At 38.5% G+C, this 6642-nt stretch overlaps 1 non-coding gene across 1 annotated transcript; it reads right to left on the bottom strand.

The window, feature by feature from the left end:
• Positions 1 to 580: 580 nt before the first annotated feature.
• LOC122064736 lies at positions 581 to 687 on the bottom strand. The gene has a single exon (XR_006135813.1). It is a non-coding gene; the product is annotated as a small nucleolar RNA R71 (small nucleolar RNA).
• Between the last annotated feature and the right edge of the window lie 5955 nt (positions 688 to 6642).

Raw genomic sequence — 6642 nt, 5'->3', positions numbered from 1 at the left:
AGCATGATAAAGACAGGTTTCGCCCTATAGCAGTACCTCAGGAATTGACCTGAGCAACCCCGGATCCCTATAGTTGTGGGTATTTTTCTGTTGCATGAGTGTTAGGTGGGTACGTAATACTAAGAATCGGTAAGAAAGAAGAGATCCAACAAGTAGTGATCCTTTACGTTTGCTCTCTTTAAAACCCTTCAATATGGGAGACCAACAGCAGAACTCTTCACCTAAATCTCTGAAAGATAGGTTCTACCCTGGTAGAACAGCCCAACCTTCCTGTATAGTTCTACCACAAGCTCAAGGCAATAATTTTGAACTCAAATCTCAATACATCACTATGTTGCCCCACTTCCATGGGTTGACCTCTGAGGATGCATACCTATTTCTAAGGGAATTTGAAGAGGTATGTGTTCTAATTAAGATCCAACAGCTTTCTAATGATACTATTAAGCTTAGGTTTATCACTTTTGCATTGAAAGACCAAGCTAAGAAGTGGTTGTATGGGTTACCTATAAATTCCATAACATCATAGGAACAGTTCACAGTTGTCTTCCTTAAGAAGTTTTTCCCAACTCACAAGACCAATAAGCTTAGAAGTGATATCCTTCAGTTTAGGCAAAAGCCTAGTGAGTCATTTTTCAAACTTATGGACAGATTCAAGGATCTACTCCAAGAATGCCCTCACCATGGCCTAGACCTATGACATTTATGTCAAATAATTTATGAGGGTATTGATTACCCAACTAAACAAATGATAAAGTCTATGTGCCCTAAGGGATTCACATCCTTTACAGATGAAGGAAATGAATGGAAATTCTTACTTGACTTAGCTGACAAAACACGTGAGTGGGAATCAACCCAAGAGAGTGAAAGAACCTTAGGAGGAAAATAATATTTTTTGGATGGGATAGTAGCCAAGGAAGCCCATTTGGATAGCCTAATCAAGAGAATTGAGGCTATTGTTCCTAGAAAGCCATCATCAGTCAATTTGGTTAAGATTTGTGCTTGGTGCCAGTCCCCTCAACATCTCCTAGAAGAATGCCCCAACACCTCTGGGGGCACTTCTAATGATAGTGTTAATGCCTTATACCAGAGTAATCCATATAGTAATACCTACAATCCAGGATGGAGAAATCACCCAAATTTCTCTTGGAATCAGGGTAACCAAGCAGGGCCTTCCAATTTTCATAATCAAGGTCAACTTGGACTCCAAAGGCCTCCCTTTGCACAACAATCTTTTTCTCAAAATACTTTTCCTAGGTCAAATGTAGGACCTCAGGCTAGTTTTCTTAGGGCCCCTCTCCTATCATCCTATCAGCAACCCCCTGGGTTTACCAACACTGGAGAGGCAAGTAGAATAAGTGACGTAGAAAAAAATATGGCCCTCCTCTTAACAATCCATCAAAATCTTACGAGAGAACTCACTCAAATTGTCTCAATTATGCGTGAGAGGGAGAAAGGAATTTTACCCAGTCAACCAGAGCCTAACCCTAGGCATCATCAGCCTGTTGGTTCACAAACATCAACTAATGCACCATTGAATATAGTATAAGGTCAGACCCAACAATGGCCCTCTAACCAATGTAATGTTGTTTATGCCCTTAGGATTGGTAGAGAGTACCAACAGAGCGTTCCTAAATCTTCCTCATATATTACTCATGTTAACTCTCATTCAGTTGAGGACACAAGTGTGCCTCTTGTTTCAGGTTCGTCTGATGAACCTCAAGATTTTTCTGAAACTAAAGATGATTTGGTTGAGGAAATAAAAAATGATTCTTCTGAACAGGGGAAAATCCCTAACAGTCCTTATATTCATCCTGTCCCATTTCCTAATCGCTTGGTAAACAAAAGGAAGACTGCTTCCATGGACAAAATTTTAGAAGTCTTCAAAAAGGTAGAAGTGAACATCCCCCTTTTGGATGCCATATCCCAGATCCCCACCTATGCAAAGGTACTAAAAGATTTTTGTACTCACAAACGTATCACTAGTGTGCCCAAAAAGGCGTTCTTAGCAGTTAACATTAGTTCCATAATTACTCAGCCTATAGCAACCAAGTATAAGGATCTAGGAAGCCTTACCATATCTTGTGTTATAGGCAACACCTACATTGAGCATGCCTTACTTGACCTTGGCGCAAGTGTGAATCTTTTACCTTACCATGTGTACAAGCAACTTGGATTGGAAGAATTGAAAGCCACTGAAACTACTCTTCAGTTGGCAGATAGGTCTGTTAAAATTCCTAGAGGGATGATTGAGGATGTCTTACTAAAGGTGGGGGAATTTATTTTCCCTGTTGATTTCATTGTGTTAGATACCAAGCCCTTCTCAACCAAGGATGAGATCCCAATAATCCTAGGAAGACCATTCTTGGCTACCAGTAATGCATTAATCAACTGTCGGAATGGTTTCCTAAGATTATCTTTTGGTAATGAAACTGTTGAATTTAACATGTTTAGGATAGGCAAACAACCACATATGGAAGAAGAGATTAATATGATTGAGGATTTTCTAGATTTTTTTGATGATTTAATTACCAACTTTGATATTAATTTTGATTCAGAATTCCAAGAGTGTATGGATGAGTTGGATGATGATAGTAAAAATTTATTTTCTGAAGTTTTGAGTCTTCACACACCTGTGGAGCCCTTAGGACCCCTTTCCAATTCCATTCCCAAACCTTCCATAGTTGAGCCCCCTAAGCTAGATCTTAAGGAGTTGCCATCTAATTTGAGGTATGCTATCCTAGGGCCTGACCAGACTCTTCATGTAATAATTTCTTCAAATTTGACTTCTAACCAGGAAGAGGAGTTACTTAAAGTGTTAAAAGATAATAAGGAGGCCCTACGTTAGACCATAGCTGATATCAATGGTATAAGCCCTTCTATTATGTAACATCATATACATCTTATGGAGGATTCCAAACCATCCATAGAACCCCAAAGAAGAGCTAACCCAGTGATGATGGAAGCTATTAAGAAAGAGATCCTAAAGTGCTTGGATCATGGAATAATTTATCCTATTTTTGATAGCCAATGGGTAAGCCCAATTCACATAGTGCCTAAGAAGTCTGGTGTGACTGTAGTTCCCAATGCCAATAATGAACTAATTCCAACCTGTGTCCAATCTGGGTGGAGAGTGTGGATAGACTATAGGAAACTTAATGTGGCAACCTGAAAGGACCACTTCCTATTGCCATTCATTGACCAAATGTTAGAGAAGTTAGTTGCATATGAATATTATTGTTTTCTTGATGGATATTCTGGCTATAACCAGATCCCAATTGCTTTAGAGGACCAACATAAGACCACTTTTACATGCCCATATGGAACATTTGCTTACAGGCATATGCCTTTTGGGCCTTGTAATGCCCCTGCTACATTCCAACGATGCACGATGAGCATATTTTTTTACATGGTCAAAAACTTCTTAGAAGTATTTATGGATGACTTTTCAATTCATGGGAATTCCTATTCTGAATGTCTTCATCATCTTTCTCTAGTTTTGAAAAGGTGTATATTTAAGAATTTGATTTTGAATTGGGAGAAATTTCATTTCATGGTTAAATCTAGTATTGTTTTAGGCCATGTAATATCCAAGGAGGGAATTAAGGTAAATAGAGCCAAAGTGGATTTAATTGATAATTTACCACCTTCTCAATCTGTTAAGGACGTCCGATATTTTCTAGGGCATGCGGGCTTCTACAGAAGGTTTATTAAGAACTTTCATCAGTTAGCCTGACCTCTCACTTCATTACTTGCAAAAGATCAAACTTTTGAGTTTTCTAAAGAGTGCCTAGAATCCTTCAAACAACTTAAGAAGGAGTTGACCAATGCACCCATTGTTCGACCACCTATTTGGACTGAACCTTTTGAACTGATGTGTGATGCTTCAGATTTTGCCATAGGAGCGATTTTGGATCAAAGGATTAATAAGTTGCCCACTGTCATTTATTATGCTAGTAGGACCTTAAATAATGCACAACTCAATTATACAACCACTGAAAAAGAATTTTTAGCGGTTGTGTTTGCATTAGAAAAGTTTTGGTCTTACTTAGTTGGTTCATATGTGGTGGTGTATACTGATCATTCTACTCTCAGATATTTAGTTCAGAAGAAGGATGCCAAAGCCCGTCTCATTAGGTGGGTTTTCCTTTTGTAAGAGTTTGATTTAGAAATTAAGGATAAAAAAGGAGTTGAAAACCAGTTGCAGACCATTTATCCCCGCTTCCCAATTCCTTGACTGACGATTCTCCAGTCAACGAGAATTTTTCAAATGAACAATTATTTATAGTGTCCAGTGAACCATGGTTTGCTGACATTGTCCACTGCTTAGTTTCAAGTGTGACTCCGGATCACTAGTCCACCCAAGATAAGTATAGGTTTCATTCCCAAGTTAAGCACTTTTTCTGGGATGATCCTTATTTGTTTAAGATATGTCCGGATCAGATTATCCGATGATGTATTCCTGATTATGAGTAACATTCTATTCTTTCTTTTTTCCATGATTATGTATGTGGTGGACACTTTGGACCTAAGAATACTGCCACAAAGGTTCTCCAATACTCATTTTATTGACCCACTTTTTTTAGAGATACTTTTGATTTTTACAAGGCTTGTCCCACTTGCCAGTCTTTTGGCCGTATCAATAAGAGGAACATGATGCCCTCAACCCTATTTTGGTAGTTGAGATCTTTGATGTATGGGGCATCGATTTTATGGGACCATTCCCTAATTCTTTTACGAATTTGTACATACTTCTAACTGTTGATTACGTTTTTAAATGGATAGAGGCCATACCTTGTAAATCTAATGACCACAAAGTGGTGGTCCAGTTTCTCAAAGAGAATATTTTTTCCCGCTTTGGTGCACCACGTGCAATAATTAGTGATAGGGGTACTCATTTTTGTAATCGGCCTTTTGAGGCCCTAATGAAAAAGTATGTGATTACCCATAAGTTATCTACCCCTTATCACCCCCAAACTAGTGGCCAAGTGGAGGTGTCTAATAGGCAGATCAAACAAATCTTGGAGAAAACTGTTAATCCCAACCGTAAGGATTGGTCCCTTAGGCTCATTGATGCCTTGTGGGCCCATCGGACTGCATTCAAGGCCGATCTTGGTCAGTCTCCCTACCGTTTGGTGTATGGGAAAGCTTGTCACTTACCAGTTGAGTTGGAGCATAAGGCCTTTTGGGCCATCAAGAAGCTCAACTTTGATTTGTATGATGTGGGAATTCATCGTAGGCTCCAACTATCTGAGTTGGAGGAACTTAGGAATGAATGCTATGAAAGTTTTAGGATTTACAAGGAAAAGACCAAAGCTTTCCATGATAAACACATTCTGCCTAAATCTTTTACAATTGGTGATAAGGTCTTATTATACAACTCTCGATTGCATCTTTTTCCTGGTAAGCTTAGATCCCGATGGGATGGACCATTTATTGTCCATATTGTATATCTCCATGGGGCTGTGGAGATTTTGAATCTAGGAACATGGGTAATTTCAAAGGTTAATGGTCAGTGTTTGAAGCCATTTCTCGAGTTTCCTAATACTGGTAGTGAAGAGGTTATGGATCTCCATGAACCTCTTTACACTGATGTCTAACTTTTAATCAGATATGACCCCCTTGCATTGTCTTCGTTTTTAATTCTTTCCATGCATTGAGGACATTACATGACTTAAGTATGGGGGAGGGAAACCAGTTTCTGCTTTTTTCACTTTGTTTTATTTGTTTTTCTTTTTATTTTTTATTTTTTTGCTTGCTAAAGGATGAAGTCCTACTTTGGCTTTTCGCTAATGATCATACCATTCGGTTGCTTGATGTATAAAAATAAAATTTTTAAGTAAGGTACTCATTTTGAACATATAAAAACCCTGTTGAGAAGAAAGAAACAAGCTTGTGTCTTGAGATGGGACTTTCTTTTGAAAAATAAGAGACCCCTGTTTTATGGTATTGGACCATATGTAAGTCTGTGGGTTCCTTGTACTTTTGATTTGGAGTTGAGACCTTCTTTTTAATTTGGCATGGGTTGACAAATGCACAATTTTAAATGAAATGTGAAGTGTGGTATAAAGAAGAATAAGAGTTGATTCCCTTGGAACTAGACAGGGCATTGCGCCTCAGGAAGCGTGGTGTCTTGATCGAAATTCCTTGGGAGAAAACTTCTGAAGGAACTCTAGCATCACTGTCTTTGTGGGTATATGCAAAAAAGCGAAGCTACATAGTAACTTGGGTGTCTGGTGTTTGCTCCACCATATCATTCAGGCCAAAAGTAGTGGAGTAGAATAGAGTTTAAGAAAAAAAAAAAAAGAAAAAAAATGTGCAAATGTCATTAATGCTTAAGAATATGTTTTGGTCAGAAACACTCCAACGCCTTAGTCATTGGTTCCCTATTTCTTCACAAGTGGTTTTACCTTAAGATAAGGATGTTTTGGAAGAGACGAGGTGAGTTCCAGATTAAGAAATATGCTAGTGCCTGGAATTGATCAAGGGTAATAAAAGTTCAAGTGTGGGGGTCCCTTGTAAGAAAAATTATCTTTGCTTTGGATCGGTATGAGCCTTACCTTTAGCCAAGGTTGGGATTTATTTATTATGAATTTTGAGTGTATATTCACTGCAAACACCCACGAGACACAACTCGTCCACTAG

This window comes from Macadamia integrifolia, unplaced genomic scaffold (genome assembly GCF_013358625.1).
Source record: "Macadamia integrifolia cultivar HAES 741 unplaced genomic scaffold, SCU_Mint_v3 scaffold1737, whole genome shotgun sequence".
NCBI classification, from domain to species: Eukaryota; Viridiplantae; Streptophyta; class Magnoliopsida; order Proteales; family Proteaceae; genus Macadamia; species Macadamia integrifolia.
The sequence above is the reverse complement of the archived record's forward strand: the minus strand, read 5'-3'. Positions and strand labels throughout refer to the sequence as shown.